This window comes from Orcinus orca, chromosome 16, assembly GCF_937001465.1.
Source record: "Orcinus orca chromosome 16, mOrcOrc1.1, whole genome shotgun sequence".
Lineage (NCBI taxonomy): Eukaryota > Metazoa > Chordata > Mammalia > Artiodactyla > Delphinidae > Orcinus > Orcinus orca.
The window spans coordinates 54146165-54168168 of record NC_064574.1 but is presented as its reverse complement, the minus strand read 5'-3'; the positions used below and the strand labels follow the sequence as shown (position 1 = coordinate 54168168).

General features: G+C 42.8%; 1 protein-coding gene and 1 long non-coding RNA gene across 12 annotated transcripts in view; one reads left to right on the top strand and one right to left on the bottom strand.

Annotated features, from left to right (window-relative positions):
- Window positions 1-22004, bottom strand: part of RBFOX1 (RNA binding fox-1 homolog 1) — a 2185863-nt gene that overhangs the window by 1797649 nt on the left and 366210 nt on the right. The window lies entirely within an intron of this gene.
- The window catches only part of LOC125961530 (uncharacterized), a 199756-nt gene that overhangs the window by 11499 nt on the left and 166253 nt on the right, over window positions 1-22004 (top strand). Inside the window, exon 2 of the long non-coding RNA XR_007472355.1 lies at window positions 10390-10615. This is a non-coding gene — a long non-coding RNA (uncharacterized LOC125961530). The remainder of the gene's footprint in view (window positions 1-10389; window positions 10616-22004) is intronic.

The window sequence follows — 22004 nt, the reverse complement described above, 5'->3', positions numbered from 1 at the left end:
GTGATACCTTTCCATCTGTGTCCATTGGAAAAAAAATGTAAATGCACACAATACTTTGTTCATGGCTATTGATATTTGTAAAATACAAAAAAAAATGGATGGAAAAGATAAAGATAAATTCATGATAGAGGCTGTATCTCTGGAGGAGGAAAGGGAAATGAGAAAGGGGTAGCTTACCTGTGATTTTTAAAAATTTTATTAAAAATATTTGAAGAGACATATAAGAGCCAATTTTGAGTGGTGAGAACATGGTTTATTTATTTTCCATTTTATAACATTATCTGTACCTTTATGTACCTTTAAACTACATCTAATTTTTTTAATATGCAAAAACAGAGCATGGACAAAAGAAAAACTATCTCTATACCCTCAATGGTTTCCTGTCCAAATCTCCATGTGTTGCCTTCTTCCTTCTAGATCAGTTTCTTGGCACTGCTGACATTTTGGGCAGGATAATTCTTTACTGGGTGGCGGGGGGAGGCGGGCTGTCCTATGCACTGTGAGATGTTTGTTTAGCAGCATCCCTGGCCTCTGCCTGCTAGACATCAGTAGCAGATCACCCCCAGCTGTGATGACCAAAATGTCTCCAGACATTGACAAATGTCCTCTTGGAGTGAAATCACTCTCAGATGAGAACGGAGAACTGGCTAAATGAAACTCTCTATTTCACTCTTCTGGTACAGTGTGCCACACACACATATACTTTAGTGTTTTCTGAGGATATCTGCATTCATTTTCTTAGGTTGGTTTTGAGTTGCATCACTCAAGGAGGTGGGGTTATTATCCCATTGCCTAGATGTGGAAACTGAGGCTCAGAGAAGCCAGGCAACTTGTGCCAGGCCCTGTAGCTGAGTAGGGGCAGGATGTGGTCTTGAACCTGGGCCTTCAGGTTCTGGATGCTAAGCCAAGTGTCATCTTTCCTACCCTAACAATCAGAGAATCAACTCTTACTAACTTTCACTCTTCTTTCCTCCTCCCCCCAATACAGGAGAAGTGGAGGTGGGGAAGAGAGGAGAGAGGGGTGTTTGAGGAAAGGTACTAACACTTGCTGAGCACCTACTGTTTGCCCTGAGCTTTCAATAATCTATCTCTATTAACTACATAATAGTCCTGCAAACTAGACAATAGTATTCGTGTTTCACATTCCGAAGAAACAGCGTAAAACCAAAAAATCATATTTAATTGTGGCAACAGCAGGCACATTGAAAAGTAAAAGGGGCCTTCTGGTATTTCTAAAATCCAGTTTCCTCTGAGGCAGTATAATATGATAAAATCCCAGCTGTGCCATTTACAAGCTGCGTGAACCTGGGTGAATGAGCTCACCTCCCTATGCCCCACCCTTTATATCTATAAACCCAGAGAGGATCATAGTCAATGAAACGGTACATATATAACCCAAATATAACTGGACTGCCTTGAGGTCCGATTCTGTCCACTGATGCATTAAACACACACACACACACACACACACACACACCCCATAAGTGAAACGGAGCAGGACTCTATGGTCCTCCCCCACCATGTCCTCCGCCTGCCTTTTGTCTGTGGAAAACTTTAGCCAAAGAATAAATTTAATCAGAGAAGTAAGAAAATGCATAAGCAAAGGAAAGCAGTCAAACAGGACAAAATAATAATAGATTAGTCATTAAACAAAGTCAAAAACATTTAGTTCCTCCTCAAGGGCTGTATATAATATTGTGAGCCGTGTCCTTTGAGCTGTTTTGTAGACACTGAAACCCCCACCAGGTGGAAGACGTTAACTGCATGATGACAAGACTGCAGCCATGACATAAGCTGCCACAATTCCGAGAACGGGTCTCAAAGAAATGGAAACAAACCAACCTTGGAAATGAAGACTAACTGTACTTAAAACAATCAAGATGATGCTGATCAGACCACTGCAGAACCAATTTCAAGATGACTGTCAGAGCTGACTGTGCTGTTTCTGCCTATGGCCCCCTCCCTCTGCCTATACACCCCTGAAACTCCCCTTTAAAAGCTCTTGCCCACTGACTGTCTGTATGGGGGGGGTCTTTGGACACGAGTCCGCCTTCCTCCACCTCCACCCCACCCCCCATTGCCGGCCTCCAAAATAAAGCAAACTTTCCTTTTCACCAACCTTGCCTCTCTAGTATTGGCTTTAGAGCGGGTGCAGCGAGACCCCACTTTTGGCAACATAAGCATTTAAGAACAATGAAGGGATTCTCAGAAGGGGAGCACAGTTATACAGTGTATCACATCAGAATAACATCTGCATCTGTATCCTCCCTCGCAGCCTCTACAGCAGCCCCTCACAATTGCCCTCTCTTTCTCCATGCTGTCTTTCTGCTGTCACCCTGGACTCCCCCTGTCCGCCCAGCCCCCTGGCATGCCCCTCCCCTCCCCCATGCCATGTCACCTAACAGCAGAGCAGGCCCCCCTCTGCACGTTCCTCTCTTCCTGAACAAAACCTCCAGAAACTAGGAGAACAAACTCTTCATCTCCTCACTCTTCTAAATGGCCTGGTCCAGTATTCAGCATGTCACATGTTCTTAATGCAAGGTAACTATTTCAATTGTTGGTATCATTCACCAAGAGCCTATGAGTTGCCAAACATTGCTGGAAACCAGGATTTCAAAATAAAGCAAACATGGCTTCTGTCCCAGGGAAGCTCACAATACACAAACAGGCCAACTTGTACAGCCTGTTCCAATTTACGTGGGGCTTTTTTTAAAAAATGAGACAAAAATCACACAACATAAAAATCTACCTACACATAAAATTAACCATTTTAAAGTGCACAGTTCAGTGGAATTTAGTACAGTCAGTGTTATGCAAACATTACCTCTAATTCCAAAACAGTCACTATCCTGAAAAGAAATCCTGAACCCATTAAGTGCTCACTCCCCACAGCTCCAACTGCCCAGTGCCTGGAAACCACTAATTTACCTTCTGTCTCTATGGATTTGCCTATTCTGGACATTCCATAGAAATGGAATCATATACTATGCGGCCTTCTGTGTCTGGGCTCTTTCACTGAGCATCACTTGTCCAAGGTTCATTCACGTTATGACATGTATTGGTACCTCATGCTTCCCAGGTATATACCCAAAACAGTTGAAAACAAGGATTCAAACAAAAACTTGTTCACAGCAGCACTATTCACAATAGTCAAAAGGTAGAAACAACCCAAATGTCCATCAACTGATGAACAGATAATCAAAAGATGGCATAAACAAACAACAGAATATTATTCAGCCATACATGGGGCTTTTCATGTATGTGATTTCAGTGAATCATCAGAAATAGGCTGTAGGATGCATCAGGTTTTATCTCCCCAATTGTTGGAGGAAAATATAGACTATCAGCAACATTGCCAGTCTCAGGTTGCCCAGCCCTACCTGCTTCAAAGTCAGCTGAGTCCCTGAAAACATGAGTATCTTGGGCCGACTCCCAGGTGCTCATCCCCGAACGGGCCTGCGCAGGTATTTATGGAGTATAGGGTGGAACTGTGCCTCCACTCCATACATTCCAACCTCAACCTGCACCTAACCCAAGAGCCTTTAATGTGACCTTATGAATCTCTCCCTTCTTCCACCACCACTGCCATGGGTGTTTCCCTCCACAACGGCCAAAATCACTCATTCACATTTGTGGTAGTGTTACTATGCCCCTATCAAGGATCTTTGGCTTCTTATGAATCACTTATTCACTTTCTTGCACATAAATTGCATTCTCTAAGAGACACCTTCAAGATGGCAGAGGAGTAAGACATGGAGATCACCTTCCTCCCCACAAATACATCAGAACTACAACTACATGTGGAACAACTCCTACAGAACACTTACTGAACGCTGGCAGAAGACCTCAGACTTCCCAAAAGGCATGAAACTCCCCATGTACTTGAGTAGGGAAAAAGAAAAAAGAAAAAACAGAGACAAAAGAACAGGGATGGGACCTGCACTTCTTGGACGGAGCTGTGAAAGAGGAAAAGTTTCCACACACTAGGAAGCCCCTTCACTGGCAGAGACGGGGGATGACGGGGGGAAGCTTTGGAGCCACGGAGGAGAGCACAGCAATAGGGGTGCAGAGGGCAAAGTGGAGAGATTCCCTCACAGAAGATCAGTGTCGACCAGCACTCACCAGCCTGAGAGGCTTGTCTGCTCACCCGCCAGGGCGGGTGGGGGCTGGGAGCTGAGGCTCGGGCTTCGGAGGTCAGATCCCAGGGAGAGGACTGGGGTTGGCTGCATGAACACAGCCTGAAGGGGCTAGTCTGCCACAGCTAGCTGGGAAGGAGTCCAGGAAAAAGTCTGGAACTGCCTAAGAGGCAAGAGACCATTGTTTCAGGGTGCATGAGGAGAGGGGATTCAGAGCACCGCCTACACGAGCTCCAGAGACGGGCGCAAGCTCCAGAGACAGGGGCAAGATGGCTATCAGTGCAGACCCCAGAGACAGGCATGAAACACTAAGGCTGCTGCTGCAGCCACCAAGAAGCCTGTGTGCGAGCACAGGTCACTATCCACACCTCCCCTCCTGGGAGTCTGTGCAGCCCGCCACTGCCAGGGTACCACGATCCAGGGACAACTTCCCCGGAAGAACGCACGGCATGCTTCAGGCTGCTGCAACGTCACTCCGGCCTCTGCCGCCGCAGGCTCGCCCCGCACTCCACACCCCTCCCTCCCCCCAGTCTGAGTGAGCCAGATCCCCCGAATCAGCTGCTCCTTTACCCCATCCTGTCTGAGTGAAGAACAGACGCCCTCAGGTGACCTCCATGCAGAGGCGAGGCCAAATCCAAAGGTGAACCCCAGGAGCTGTGTGAACAAAGAAGAGAAAGGGAAATCTCTCCCAGCAGACTCAGGAGCAGCAGATTATCTCCACAATCAACTTGATGTACCCTGCATCTGTGGAATAACTGAATAGATGACAAATCATTGCAAAATTGAGGTGGCTGACTTTCAAGCAACTGTAGAATTGGGGTTTGCTTTCTGCATCTAATTTGTTTCTGGTTTTATGTTTATCTTAGTTTGGTATTTAGAGTTTATTATCATTGGTAGATTTGTTTATTGATTTGGCTGTTCTCTTCCTTTTTCCTTTATATATATACATTTTTTTTTCCTTTTTCTCTTTTTGTGAGTGTGTATGTGTATTCTTCTTTGCGTGGTTGTGTCTGCATAGCTTTGCTTTTACCATTTGTCCTAGGGTTCTCTCTCCGTTTTTTGTTTTTTTTTTTACTATAGTTTTTAGTGCTTGTTATCATTGGTAGATTTGTTTTTGAGTTTGGTTGCTCTCTTCTTTATTATTTTCTTTTTTTCATTTTTTAAATTACTTTTTAATTTTATTTATTTTTCGTTTTTTTCTGAGTGGGGTTTTTTTTTTTAATTAATTAATTTATTTATTTTTGGCTGTGTTGGATCTTCATTTCTCTGTGAGGGCTTTCTCTAGTTGCGGCGAGCAGGGGCCACTCTTCATCACGGCGCGCGGGCCTCTCACTGTCGTGGCCTCTCTTGCTGCAGAGCACAGGCTCCAGACGCGCAGGCTCAGTAGTTGTGGCTCACGGGCCCAGTAGCTCTGCGGCATGTGGGATCCTCCCAGACCAGGGCTCAAACCCGTGTCCCCTGCATTGGTAGGCAGACTCTCAACCACTACGCCACCAGGGAAGCCCATAATTTTTTTATTTTTAATGATTCCTTTATTTTTTATTTTAATAACTTTATTTTATTTTTTCTTTCATTCCTTCTTTCTGTTATTCCTCCCTTTTCTTCGGAGCTGAGTGCCTGACAGAGTCTTGGTGCTCTGGCTGGATGTCAGGCCTGTGCCTCTGAGGTGGCAGAGGCAAGTTCAGGACATTGGTCCACCAGAGACCTCTCAGCTCCACATAATATCAAATGGCAAAAGCTCTCCCAGAGACCTCCATCTCAATGATACCACCCAGCTCCACTCAACGACCAGCAAGCTCCAGTGCTGGACACCCTATGCAAAACAACTAGCAAGACAGGAACACAACCACACCCATCAGCAGACAGGCTGCCTAAAATCATAATAAGGTGACAGACACCCCAAAACACACCACCGGACACAGTCCTGCCAAACAGAAAGATAAGATCCAGCCTCATCCACCAGGAAACAGGCACCAGTCCCCTCCACCAGGAAGTCTACACAACCCACTGAACCAACTTTAGCCACTAGGGGCAGACACCAAAAACAATAGGAGCTACAAACCTGCAGCCTGCGAAAAGGAGACCCCAAACACAGTAAGTTAAGCAAAATAAGAAGACAGAGAAACACACAGCAGATGAAGGAGCAAGGTAAAAACCCACCAGATGAAACAAATGAAGAGGAAATAGGCAGCCTACCTGAAAAAGAATTAAGAGTAATGATAGTAAAGTTGATCCAAAATCTTGGAAATAGAATGGAGAAAATACAAGAAACATTTAACAAGGACCTAGAAGAAGTAAAGAGCAAACAAACAATGGTGAACAACATAATAAATGAAATTAAAAATTCTCTAGAAGGAATCAATAGCAGAAAAACTGAGGCAGAAGAATGGATAAGTGACCTGAAAGATAAAATAGTGGAAATAACTACCACAGAGCAGAATAAGGAAAAAAGAATGAAAAGAATTGAGGACAGTCCCAGAGACCTCTGGGACAACATTAAATGCATCAACATTCGAATTATAGGGCTCCCAGAAGAAGAAGAGAAAAAGAAAGGGACTGAGAAAATATTTGAAGAGATTATAGTTGAAAACTTCCCTAATAAGGGAAAGGAAAGAGACAATCAAGTCAAGGAAGCACAGAGAATCCCATACAGGATAAATCCAAGGAGACACACTCCAAGACACATATTAATCAAACTATCAAAAATTAAATACAAAGAAAAAATATTAAAAGCAGCAAGGGAAAAACAACAAATAACATACAGGGGAATCCCAATAAGGTAAACAGCTGATCTTTCAGCAGAAACTCTGCAAGCCAGAAGAGAGTGGCAGGACATAGTTAAAGAGATGAAAGGGAAAAACCTACAATCAAGATTACTCTACCCAGCAAGGATCTCATTCAGATTCGACAGAGAAATTAAAATCTTTACAGACAAGCAAAGGTTAAGAGAATTCAGCACCACCAAACCAGCTTTACAACAAACGGTAAACGAACTTCTCTAGGCAGGAAAAACAAGAGAAGGAAAACACCTACAATAACAAACCCCAAACAATTGCGAAATGGTAATAGGAACATACATATTGATAACTACCTTAAATGTAAATGGATTAAATGCTCCAAACAAAAGACACAGAATGGCTGAATGGATACAAAAACAAGACCCATATATATGCTGTCTACAAGAGACCCACGTCAGACCTAGGGACACATACAGACTGAAAGTGAGCGGTTGGAAAAAGATATTCCATGCAAATGGAAATCAAAAGAAAGCTGGAGTAGCAATTTTCATATCAGACAAAATAGACTTTAAAATAAAGACTATTACAAGAGACAAAGAACACTACATAATGATCAAGGGATTAATCCAAGAAGAAGATATAACAATTGTAAATATTTATGCACCCAACATAGAAGCAATTCAATACATAAGGCAAATGCTAACAGCCATAACAGGGGAAATCAACAGTAACAAAATCATAGTAGGGGACGTAACACCCCACTTTCACCAATCGACAGATCATCCAAAATGCAAATAAAAATGGAAACGCAGCTCTAAATCATACATTAAACAAGATGCACTTAATTGATATTTATAGGACATTCCATCCAAAAACAACAGAATACATTTTCTTCTCAAGTGCTCATGGAACATTCTCCAAGATAGATCATATCTTGGGTCACAAATCAAGCCTTGGTAAATTTAAGAAAATTGAAATCATATCAAGTATCTTTTCTGACCATAACGCTATGAGACTAGAAATCATTTACAGGAGAAAAATTTGTAAAAAAAAATACAAACACATGGAGGCTAAACAACACACTACTAAATAACCAAGAGATCACTGAAGAAATCAAAAAATACCAAGAAACAAATGACAATGAAAACACAATGACCCAGAACCTATGGGATGCAGCAAAAGCAGTTCTAAGAGGGAAGTTTATAGCAATACAATCCTACCTGAAGAAACATCTCAAATAAACAACCTAACCTTACACCTAAAGCAATGAGAGAAAGAAGAATTAAAAAAAATCCAAACTTAGAAGGAAAAAAATCATAAAGATCAGATCAGAAATAATTGAAAAAGAAATGAAGGAAACAATAGCAAAGATCAATAAAACTAAAAGCTGGTTATTTGAAAAGATAAACAAAATTGATAAACCATTAGCCACACTCATCAAGAAAAAAAGGGAGAACACTCAAATCGATAGAATTAAAACTGAAAAAGGAGAAGTAACAACTGACACTGCAAAAATACAAAGGACCATGAGAAATTACTACAAGCAACTATATGCCAATAAAATGGACAACTTGGAAGAAATGGACAAATTCTTAGAAAAGCACAACCTCTGAGACTGAACCAGGAAGCAATAGAAAATATAAACAGACCAATCACAAGCACTGAAATTGAAACTCTGATTAAAAATCTTCCAACAAACAAAAGCCCAGGACCAGATAGCTTCTCAGGCAAATCAAACCTTTAGAGAAGAGCTAACACCCATCCTTCTCAAACTCTTCCAAATATAGAAGAGGGAGCAACACTCCCAAACTCATTCCACGAGGCCAGATCACCCTGATCCCAAAACCAGACAAAGGTGTCACAAAGAAAGAAAACTACAGGCCAATATCACTGATGAAAATAGATGCAAAAATCCTCAACAAAATACTAGCAAACAGAATCCAACAGCACATTAAAAGGATCACACATCATGATCAAGTGGGGTTATCCCAGGAATGCAAGGATTCCTCAATATATGCAAATCAATCAATGTGATACACCATATTAACAAATTGAAGGAGAAAAACCATATGATCATCTCAATAGATGCAGAAAAAGCTTTTGACAAAATTCAACACCAATTTAGGATAAAAACCTTCCAGAAAGTAAGCATAGAGGGAACTTACCTCAACATAATAAAGGCCATACATGACAAACACCCAGCCAACATCGTTCTCCATGGTGAAAAACTGAAACCATTTCCTCTAAGATAGGAAAAAGACAAGGTTGTCCACTCTCACCACTATTATTCAACATAGTTTTGGAAGTTTTAGCCACAGCAATCAGAGAAAAAAAAGGTATAAAAGGAATCCAAATCAGAAAAGAAGAAATAAAGCTGTCACTGTTTGCAGATGACACGATACTATATATAGAGAATCCTAAAGATGCTACCAGAAAACTCCTAGAGCTAATCAATGAATTTGGTAAAGTAGCAGGATACAAAATAAATGCACAGAAATCTCTTGCATTCCAATACACTAATGATGAAAAATCTGAAAGAGAAATTAAGGAAACACTCCCATTTACCATTGCAAGAAAAAGAATAAAACACCTAGGAATAAACCTACCTAAGGAGACAAAAGACCTGTATGCAGCAAACTATGACACTGATGAAAGAAATTAAACATGATACAAACAGATGGAGAGATATACCATGTTCTTGTACAGGAAGAATCAACATTCCAAAGCAATCTACAGATTCAGTACATTCCCTGTCAAACTACCGATGGCATTTTTCACAGAACTAGAACAAAAAATTTCACAATTTGTATGGAAACACAAAAGACCCCGAATAGCCTAAGCAATCTTGAGAATGAAAAATGGAGCTGGAGGAATCAGGCGCCCTGACTTCAGACTATACTACAAAGCTACAGTATTCAAGACAGTATGGTACCGGCACAAAAACAGAAATATAGATCAATGGAACAGGATAGAAAGCCCAGAAATAAACCCATGCACCTATGGTCAGCTTATCTTTGGTAAAGGAGTCAAGAATACATAATGGAGAAAAGACAGCCTCTTCAATAAGTGGTGCTGGGAAAACTGGACAGCTACATGTAAAAGAATGAAATTAGAACACTCCTTAACACCATACACAAAAATAAACTCAAAATGGATTAAAGACGTAAATGTAAGGCCAGACACTATCAAACTCTTAGAGGAAAACAAAGGCAGAACACTCTATGACATAAATCACAGCTAGATCCTTTTTGATCCACCCCCTAGAGAAATGGAAATAAAAACAAAAAGAAACAAATAGGACCTAATGAAACTTCAAAGCTTTTGCACAGTAAAGGAAACTATAAACAAGATGAAAAGACAATCCTCAGAATGGGAGAAAATATTTGCTAATGACGCAAATGACAAAGGATTAATCTCCAATATATACAGGCAGTTCATGCAGCTCAATGTCAAAAAAACAAACAACCCAATCCAAAAACGGACAGAAGGTCTAAATAGACATTTCTCCAAAGAAGATATACAGATTGCCAACAAACACATGAAAGAATGCTCAACATCATTAATAATTAAAGAAATGCAAATCAAAACTACAATAAGATATCATCTCACACCAGTCAGAATGGCCATCATCAAAAAATCTACAAACAATAAATGCTGGAGAGGGTGTGGAGAAAAGGGAACCTTCTTGCACTGTTGGTGGGAATGTAAATTGATACAGCCACTATGGAGAACAGTATGGAGGTTCCTTAAAAAACTAAAAATAGAACTACCACACGACCCAGCAATCTCACTACTGGGCATATACCCCGAGAAAACCGTAATTCAAAAAGAGTCATGTACCACAATGTTCATTGCAGCTCTGTTTATGATAGGCAGGACATGGAAGCAACCTAAGTGTCCATCTACAGATGAATGGATAAAGAAGATGTGGCACATATACAAAATGGAATATTACTCAGCCATAAAAAGAAACAAAATTTAGTTATTTGTAGTGAGGTGGATGGACCTAGAGTCTGTCATATAGAGTGAAGTACGTCAGAAAGAGAAAAACAAATACTGTGTGCTAACACATATATATGGAATCTAAAAAAAAAAAAAAAAAAGGTTCTGAAAAACAAGGGGCAAGACAGGAATAAATATGCAGATGTGGAGAATGGACTTGAGGACACGGGGAGGGGGAAGGGTAAGCTGGGACGAAGTGAGAGAGTGGCATGGACATATATATGCTACCAAATGTAAAATAGATAGCTAGTGGGAAGTAGCCACATAGCACAGGGAGATTAGCTCAGTGTTTTGGGACCACCTAGAGGGGTGGGATAGGGAGAGTGGGAGGGAGACACAAGAGGGAGGAGATATGGGGATATACGTATATGTATAGCTGATTCACTTTGTTATAAAGCAGAAACTAACACACCATTGTAAAGCAATTATTCTCCAATAAAGATGTTAAAAAGAACAAAGAAAAATAAATTGCATTCTCTTTCATATATAGCTTTAACCTATTTAATTAGAGTCCTAATTAACTTTTTTTAAGGGGGGGAAAACCCACTTTAACTCTACAATGGGGTAAAATTATACCTTACAAAAAGACGTGATTGTTCCCTGACCATGAACTTTTGCTTTTATGAATTGCTAATTTGGTTAATGGGCTCATTCTGCTCTGAAATTTGCATCATGAAAATTACTAGCTTTGAAGAGTCCTCTGTGTACAACGCAGTTTGCACGTTTTGTTGTAAAGGTCACATTTGACATCGTAAAACAGCGGGCCCTTTTGAAAAGGTACAAATGTAAGAAATTAAGTGGCCCCATTGGTATAATGTCATTGTGAAAGAGGGAGAAAAGATTTTTAAGTTAATTTTTATTCATATTGTTTACGTGTGTGCAGGGTGAGCTCGGTTCCATATGAATCCCTTCTTGCATCTGACACATTATCGGCTGAATTTATGATTCTGGGACACCAGTGACTGGAAAGGTTCTGCCACAAGCATTGGTGGAATGGGGAGTCTCGAATCAACAAGAATCAATAAAATAGAGGGTGCCATTATCCACATCTGAGTAGACTCAGGATCCGGGTAAAGCAGGCCACATGCACAGAAGAACTGAGAAGGAAATGTTGTTGCCAGAGGCTCAGCTACCTTCCCAAGTGCCCCAGGAAATGAGCAGAGGCCAACATGCCCCAGGAAAAGGAGGATCAAGAGTGGCCAAGAAAGCACAGACATCTTAATGAGGAGGCAGTCTTGGGCTAACGGCGAGGCACGCCACTCAGTGCCAAAGAAGGTGAATCAAGTCTCCTCACTATGCCTATCTGGATGTCATTTTGTTTTGTTTTCATATCTACAGTGGAGATGGTGATCTCCCGCAGGGTGGGGTTGTTGCTGAGGCCTTTTCAGAAGTAACACAGAGCAACTCCCCATGTCACATGAACTGCAGGAGAGGGAACAGATCAGGCACTAACATGAGGACATAATCTTTTTGCTTCCCGCCAGGGTTCCAAGAAGTCCTTCCTTGAGGAGGCAGTGGGCACCCTGCCTTGGGCATCAATGGAGACTTCAGGTCGGGGGATGGCACTGAAGTGGGCTTTGCTGAATGAGGAGTGGGTACACAGGGCAGCAGAGGAACCGCATCCCTGGAGTTCCATTCATGTTGCCCTTGGGATTGGAAGTCCCGGGTGGAACTGAAAAGGACGACCAGCTGGCCACACAGGCAGGGAGAGGCGAAATGGGCATGGAATGTGTGTTTTTGAATACAGACCCCTTCCAGGGGGCCACAGGTGGCACCAAAGAGAACCTTCCCTCTGATACCTTCTCTTAACCAAGTCATGGGTAGAACACAGGCTACAAGAACACCATCTCAGGAAACAGTCCTTTGTGACAAAGAAAAAGAAAGACCCCTCCCCTCCCCAGAGCACGTGGGGCCTCCCTCCCTCCATCTGTAATTACCTCTAGTAAATTTCCCATTCATCTGCATGCCGGTTTCTATTCAGGGAGGACTTGAGGCTGTGCTGCTGCGGGGGGCGGGGGCAGCCAGGCACATTCAAACTCGCACAATCTCCAATCACCGCACCTGACGGGGATGAGCACTTGCTTATGTGAAATTTTCTTTTCAATCCCAGCCTCAGATTGCACCATTTCACAGCAATGCTCCCAAGCACTTACACACAGAAGGTTTTTCATCCTCCAAGTCCCGCACAAGTGTTACCTAATTAATGTTCAACAATGTTACCAAACCTCCCTCTTTCAAGACGTATCAACCTGGAAAAGTCTGGAATTAAGGATTTTGATCTCGAATGGATTGCTTTCATGTATTTTGGATAATTCACACAGCTGCTTAAAGACAGATATTCATCGACTATAAACAGCCCCAAGTTCAAGCAGCTACGTAAATAAACCTTTCCTTATCTCTTCCGGCAGCCTCTCTGTGCCTGCTTGGGCAGTGAAGGGATCAAAAACGCTCCCTCGCGGTCAGTCGATGAATGCTTGGACTCTAAAGTGAATGATTCTTCAGCCAAGCAGAATAAACTACCAGCCTGAGACCCTTCAGCGGCTTTCTTAAGTCCAGACCACAACCCCCAGCTTTGCACATCAAAGTGTGGATGAGGCAGCATCACTGGGAGCTCATTAGAAACGCAGAATTGGGAGCCCCACCTCAGAACTACTGGGCCAGAATCTGCATTTTAGCCAAATCTCCATGTTATTTGTGTGCACGTTAAAATTTGAGATGCTCTGGTCTTTAAAGCCCTTCATGAACTGACCCCTGACCACCTCTTGGACATGGGACCTGTCCTCTCACCCTATTTCACTGGCCTCCTTGCTGTTGTCAAACTCAGCATACATTCTCCAGTCTCAAAACATTTGCTCTGACTGTGCTCTCTGCCCAGGTGTGCTTCCTCAAGCCACATCTGGGAACACCTCCAGGGGGTTCCATTCACGTGGCCGTGGACATAAATGGCACCGCCTGTGGCCCAACTCCAGTCTACAATATGAGCAGTGTCCCCAGGTGTTGGGTGGCATGGCTGCCCTGTGCAAGGATCTGGGTAAGTGCCTTCCCTTCAGAGAAGACTCCCTGCTCACCATTAGCTAAAAAAACCTCTGTGACTCTTTCCTCCCCACCCCACTTTATTGGTCTTCATAGCACTCATCACTACCTGACATCACATCATATATCTGTTTCCTTATGTAGTTTATTGCCTGTCTTTCTCTAGTAGAATTCATTCTCCATGAAATCAGGGACTTTGTATCTGCCACCACACCCCCTCACATACACATACACATACACACTGAACTTTCAGCACCGAGGACAGAGCCTATCTAATAACTAGTACACAATGTGTGCTTGCATGTGTGCATGCGTGAAAATGTATGTGCACGTGTGTGTGCATGTATAAGGTTAAATATTCTCTCTCCCCTGATTCACAATAACTTGGGACTGATGGATAAACTGCACTTTCATGCAAATCAACCCCTTTCATTTCTGCAGTTTTCCGAGAGTGATGTGGTCCAGCTCAATGCCAAGGAAAGGGTCCCCACACCTAGGCAAGAGGCCACTTCTGGTTCCTCAGCTGCTACAGAAGCCCCTTTATATTCTTCAAATTTCCCTCAGCTGTGCATAAAGCAAAGGTGACCCACTTAGTTGCCATCAAATGCAGCACCCAGCACCATGGCAAGAAATAGTCAAATGCCCGGTGAACCCCACTGATTGGAAAACAAGGCTCTCTGCAGGGAGGGGTCAAAGAGACGCTTAGTTTGTCTGGTTAACATAACGGTTCTTACTTTAGCAGAAAACAGCTCATAACCAAACATTGTGTGGCTTCAAAGGCACAAGGTGAATGAATCAACAATCATAAAAAGGAGACCAAAGTGCCACCAACCCAGGGGACTAGAGACCATGCCTACACTCTGTCAAACACCCAAGTAAACACAGTCATCTGGTTCCATTCACACGTCAATCAAGCCCCTGCCTCAGGACCTATAGCCTGACAGGACATATACATGAGTGAAGCAGGACAGATAAAGGTGGCAGCATCACAGTGATGATGAATGGAAACTCACCCAGATCCTTGGTGTTGGGGGGCAATAGAGAGTGGTGGAGACTGTGGCAAACAGTTCATGCTCCTTCTAAAGGGGGAAGCTATTGATTGGTTGACTAGCATCATTTTGGGATATGGACCCAACGTTACCAGATCCTCTGACTTATCAAGACTCTTATTAAACCTCCTCGTTTTGAAACACTGACACGTAAATCCAAAATTTTGACAACTCTGCAAGCAAATAAAGTACATCTGTGGATGAGACATACCCATAGGTCATACTCGTGAGAATAAGAGCTTAGATATTTGAAGTTCCAGCCTTTATGTAGTTCTTCATCAGCACAATTGTGCATTTAATGAGGGCACTTCCTGTATACACATGCATGAGTGTGCACACACAATTCCAGAACATCTTCTGTGATAGGAAGCCAAGGAAAGGACCAAGCGGGTAGTGAAAGCCCATTCTGCCTCAGGATTAGATACAAACAGAGCTCAGTCTCTAGCCTAGAGGAATGTAGGGATCTCACAGATAGATGAGTAGAGGATGGGGTAGAGGGAGGTGAGGGTAGGGGATCAGAATTGGTCTCAGCATTCTTAGGAGGCCCAGTTCTCCTGAGCAAGTGTGCTATTCCTTCCTCCAACCTGCTGTAGAAGAGAATGGCATTTTCTGTAAAAATCAAGGAGGGTATAATGGAGGAGCTATTTGGATTGGGTTTTACAGGATGTGTAGGAGTTTACTCAGAGGAAGGATATGGTGCAGAGGAACCACAAGTGCCAAAGCATCTTCTCTTCCTGCCTTCTCTGAGCCCACTCAGCCCAGAATCTAACTCTGTTTTTTTCCCCTCCTTGGATGCCTCTGAAACTAGCACAGTGTCCTACTGAAGCTTTATGACATAGTATCCATGGGGAGAGTGAATGGAAAATTTATTCCCTTCCTTCTCCCATTCTAATCTCCCCATCTAGAAACTACAGGGAGTTAAAAATGTATTAATTGCAGATGTTAATGGTGAGAAGAGGGGAAGGTGAAGACACAATCCCAGTCCGACAATCCCACTTTCTCATATCTCCTTCGGACCCCAAAGGCATCAGACTAGATCATTTGCAGGGGAGCAGTATGTTTATTGAGAGGAGCAGGGGTGTAGCAGGGGGATTATTCCAGGCAGCTATAGGCAGAGGTGAAGGTAGATAGAATGGAAGCCCCTGTAAACTCCAGCCTACAAAATCAGCAGCCGACCCTGTGCCCAGGCTGTTTGCTCACAAACCACCTTGACCAAACAGCCTTTAGCATCTTCAGTTAAAGCCATGCCACAGGTTGGGTAGGATGGTGGTGACAGAATCAGAATGTCTGGGTTGGGCTCTAGGCTATTCCATCTACTATCTGGGTGGTTGGAGGCATATTACACTACCTTACCAAGCCCCCTCTCCTCAGCTATAAGGTGGCAGTAATAATTGTACCCTCTCCATGGGGCTATAGTGGGTATTAAATAATCATATGTACCATGCTCAGCACTTTATACAGGAACAGTAAATTCTCCGTAACATTTGCTACGATTAATTCCTTGTTGCTTTCAGTTATTTAGCAAAGGAGCTCCAATATGGATGGCAGGGGGATGGGGGAGCGTAGCCCATTTTACCTAAAGGACAGAATAGCCATGGACTTCCTACACCTTCAGAGAGGAAACATCTCAGAAAACTGGATTTCCTACAGAGTCTTGGTGCTCAGCCAAGGAAAAGGTGGTGTTTCCTCCAGGGCACAGCAGCCGTCCATAGCTTAGCAGGTGGGAGAGGTCCCTGGAACCCAGAGTGGGTATAAACCTAGCTGCCCTCCTTCCTCACCAGTCAACCAGGGACAGAATGTCTTCAACACGGAACACAAGTTCTCTCTTATTGCAGCCTGGATTTACAAACCTGTCTCGACCCTCAGGGGATTCTCCCCCATCAGCTTCCTCAGTGACCTATTGGACTGACCAGAAGTGGAGAGTGGACGAGTGGTGTCAGAACCTTGTACAGCGCAAGGCACAAAGTGATCACTCATTAAATAGTTCATAAAGGAATGAAAAATAATAAAAGCCACATTTATGGATCACACAAGATGCTCAATATACCAGGTACATTACATTAAACATGTTATAAGCATTTGCTCATTAAGCCCACATGACCTATGAGTAGATATTATTTTATCATCTGAGGCTCAGAGACATTAAATTACATACTAAGCGTCACCTGAAGGAAGCAGCAGAGCAGAAATGAGACCCCTGGAAACCAGGCTCTGGAGATCACCTCTCTAATGAGTAAGGTATGACTAAATATATTGCAGTCAGAGACAGGGGTTCTAAGAAACTTGCTACCCTCTCCCACCCTGGACGATGACCCAGTGCTCAATTGTTCGAGGCAGTTTGAAAGCTCACTTTAGGTTGATTTGCTTCTTTCTCAGCGGCGTGTCAGCTGCTGCCCGGCATGATAGCTTATTTAAAATACCGGGTAGAAATAAGATTCACTGTGAAATTAGTTGTAGACAAGCTCAGAAACTGCTAATGATGCAGAGATAATAAGGGGATTTGCAGAAAACACTGATATTGCATTATGATTAGTGAGCAGAGCTTCACCCCTTGAAGCCTGCGGGCCCGAGCTCCCGCAAGAACAAATGCATATGTATTAGCAGCGCACGCTGGCAAATCCAGGCTCCTGAGGCCAGTAGGCTCAGGCCTCCTGGTCAGAGGCTCAGAGCTCAGCTCTGATTTGCAAAAATGATTAATTTGTGGGTTTTGAGAATGAGAAATGTTTACTTCCTAGGTCTGGGAGAAACCAAAGGCCGGTCCTAAATCAAATTCCCATTTGAAAATGAGAGCAAGCAGGAGCAGCTCTAGAAGGCAGCCCCGCGATCCTGCCTGGTCTGCTGCCCAGGTCTCCTTGGGCAGCTCTCCCAGGGTTTGATCTCAAGTCTACCAGTCCATAAGCCTGCATACTTACAAGAGTTGGTTGTCAGCCTGTACGCACCAGAGTGGCCAGACCAGTTGGTAAATCACTGGCATCTTGCCATACCAGTTAGTAAATAATGGTTGCCCTGACATTGCTAAATGGCCCAGGATCACCCTCCCGACCTCTCTATGACCCAGCAACTAGAGGGTTAATGTCTGGCATCTTGAAGGTCCTCAGATCCCATTCCAGCGCTCTGGCCAGAATCCATTCTGATCTGCTGGTGTCCACACCTGATTGGTTGTTAAATATTTTTAATATCATCCCTCCATACCCAGCCCCAGACATGTCTGGTAGCAACATCCTTAACACGAGAAAGGGCTACATGTTAGCAATCAAATAGGATAAAATCCTCTAGAAAAGCCTATTACTACAAATCAACAGGATCTGAGTCCTGTTCTGGCTGGGTCTATCCCTCTGTATTTACAAATGCAGCCAAGATGGCGGTCTGTTTGTGCACCCAGGATGTGTAATTTGGCCAAGTTACAGTCCCTGCCTTTTTGGCAAAGAAGTGGGAAAATGCAAATTGCATGCATGTCAATGACTAAGTCACCTGCATAATGAAATGCCAGAAAGTTTGAGGCTAAAACACTTATTTACATGAAAAACAAATCTGTATGGGATATGTATTTCTCTCCTTCACATCTCAACACATTTGTCACTCAAAGCCAGAAGGCTCTACTCAACAAAGTCCCTCCAGTCCCTGGCCCCATTTCCATTCTCTTTAACTTTCGGCTTACCTCCTTGAAGGATGGAGGCCACCAGGTGTTCAAAACAGATGTCACTACTTTGCTGCCTAGGGAATCACATTCAGAGAGAGGGATGGGTAGAGAGGATGCAAATTCCCACTATGCCAAAACTATTTGTATGATCTTTGTAGAGAATGTAAATTATTTATTCAATTTATGCGGTGAGGTTGATACAGCTGAATAGCTTGGGACTCTATCAGATGGCTGACCACCAATACAATCAGTCCCTTTCTTTTAAATGTGATGAAACTGCTCAAAAGTCAAAAGTGAAATATTAAAGAAAGATAGGGAGAGAGTGTGGTTCAGTGATGGACTGTAATGGTAGCTGTTTGGCATATTTTTCCTCCATTTTCCTTCTTCCAGTAACAGACTCTGGGCTTTCTATATCACACGAATGATCATGTGACCCACTCCTGACCAATCATGGTAACTCTTTTCTCCTGGACCCAATGATTGGTGTAGGGGTGGATGCAGCATCCAAGGAGAGCCAATCAGAATCTGTCCTGGGATTGATATATAAATGCTTTGAGTAGAAGATTCTCTTTCCTCTGGTATTGCTAAATATGAGGTTACAAAGCCAAGGAGCTGTGGATACATTCCCCGCCATCTATGCTATCTGGACAGAGTCTGTCAGCAGAATGAAACCCATCAGAAATGAGTAGAAATGAAAGATAGATGGAAAGAGCATGGTGGCCCTGACTCCTGGGTCTCCATCCCAACTCCCTGTGTCCTACAATTCTTCCTTAACTCTCCGGACTTAGGATCCTTCCCAACTATGTAAGCCAATAAATTTCCCTTGGCTTAAACAATTTGAAGTAGTGTTTGTCACCGAAAACATCCTGACTTGTACTCAATTACAGAAAGGATGGATATGTATCTTTAATCACACTTAGGTATCTGATAATGAATACTTAGCATTTTGTGCAAGTGCTTTGATTTTGTTTTTCCTCCTTTGCAATTTAAAATGATTAATTAGTTTAAATCTAGTAAGTATCCAATTAAAGTTAAATAGTCTCTATTTTTGTCTCAATTGTTCTTGAGGTCCCTGCTTTTTATCACTTGTATGAGCATTTTAATTTGCCTGTTTTCCACTCTTTGTAAAATATTAAGGATGAAAGCGGAAGGAAATAGTCAAATGGTTGCACTAACACTGCATTAAGGACAAAATTGCAGACTTTGCCAAACCTGAACCAGTAGCTAGCAGGCAGCACCAGCATGCAATAACCCAAAATGTTAATTCATTAACAGATAAAGAATGAGGGTCATTTGAAAGTTGGACAACATCGGAAATTGTGCAACAACACACCACTTATCACTTAAGTTCAAGCGCATAGGTGGCAGCAGAGGGAACTCTTTACACACCATTATATTCATGGCGGGTTTGCTAATGGTAAGGAACTGGCTGTAAAATGTGCATCTATCTACGCTTTGAGTTGAGAAAAGCAACCATAAGTGAGTAGTTTCCCTGCTCTGCATTTTCCTGGATATATTTGAGAAAGTTACCTAACTTCTATGTGCTTCAATTTTCTCCCTGGTTAAAGAAGAATGGTAATAGTACCTACCTCACAGGAATGAAGAGAGGACTAAGACCATCTTTGTCGAGTGTTAGCACAGTATCTGCCACAGAGTAAGTGCTCACTAAAGCACAGTTATAGTGCTTACTATAGTCACCCCTCCCACTGTCCCCTCAGAGGCTCTGAAAGCAGAAGACAAAATAAACACAGGTGGGGTTAGGTGCCTTGTGGGCAGAGACTGGAGGTGATTGTTATTTCTGGATGAATCACCACTGATATGTGTAATGTCAAAATTCAACTATTCCTAAAAGACACCAAACCCCTTGCCTCTCTGAACAATAAAATAACAACAATAACAAAAATGATGGCTCTCACTCACCGAGTCGTAACTATGTTAGGCACGTTTCATCTACTTACTTTGATCTTCATCACAAAATACAGGGTAGGTATAATTGTCTCCATCTCACAGGGGAGAAACATTGGCCAGGACAACTCAGGTACAATGACTTGCCCAAGGAACACAGGTAGTGATGTGGAATTTGAACCCATCAGAAATCCATCTTGTTCTCAAACATTAGATCATGGCTAGCTGAATTATCTCACATCTTCTGTGCTATAAAATAATATTAATTATAATGTAATAATAATAATGTATTGACTGTGTACATGTGACAGGTGTCATGATAGGTGGCTGATCTGCATTCTGTGTCCTTTGCGAAGAAACCTCTGACAACTCCATGCCCTCCCCGGCTCCCTAACATAAGTAGCCTTGGAAAAGAAATCTCAGGTGCCCAATCTTCTCTTGAGATCTCTGGATACAAGCTTACAGAGAGCAAACATGTGGAGGCTTAGCCCTTCTTTGCAATGCAGGGATGCCATTTCACCTGTCTATTACCACAGTATCCACCCCAGGAAATGATCCCGCACTGGGAGATGCCTTTGGCAAAACTCTGGCTCCTCAAGAGAAAAGCTCATGTGATAAATTATATGTAATAGAAGTAAAGCAAAAGCTGGAAATGGGTACATAGAAGAGAGACTTTAAAACGCATATGGGGGAATTAGGAAGAGCCTCAGAGAGTCTAACCAGTAACATGGGTCATCAGCATCATCACAATCATCAACTTCATCAGAGCAAATTCTGACATACAGTTAACAACCAGAAGAGTTTTGTCCTCTTTCCTTTGTTTTTTAAACACAGGTTCAGCACCTCCAAGTGTCTACACTCACAGTTTGGGAAACTGGTTTGGCCATTTATTGTGGACAACCTCCAGATGCAAGTGTGACCTTTCCAAGGGAAATAACTTCACTGCCCTACTTTCCCCCTCTTAAATGTCAACTGTTGCCATTCTACAGCTGTTTTGCAATAAATGGAGAAAATAACATCAGAATCCATCTAAAAACCATATTTGGTCATTAAACATCAGAAACCAAAAAATGTAAAGCTCAGGTTACTCCTCTTTGAAATGACTTCCTCATCCACACAGGCTTTCCTCCAACAATTAACAACTTGCTTTAACAACGTGAGAGTTAAAAGTCGGCCCCCTAGATCCTGCCTAGGTTTAAATGACAAGCCCTTGTCCCTCATCAGGATGGAAAAGGCAGTAAGGAGTGGGTTCGTCTCTGGGAACTGCTGGCTGATGAGGGCACTGGTACCAATAATGAGAGACCCAAGTCCTGTCCATGGAGAGTGCCATGCAAGTTGCCCAATAATGCTCTAAAGGTCTTAAGGGGAATCCATAAACAGAGCCTGAAAAAGTTTTGTAGCCACGTTGATTATTAATCAGATGATGGGGAGCAATGTCTAGTCCGGATGCCTGCTCCTCGCTCCCTCCTCCTGCAGAAGGCACCATATCCCTGAGCTCTGA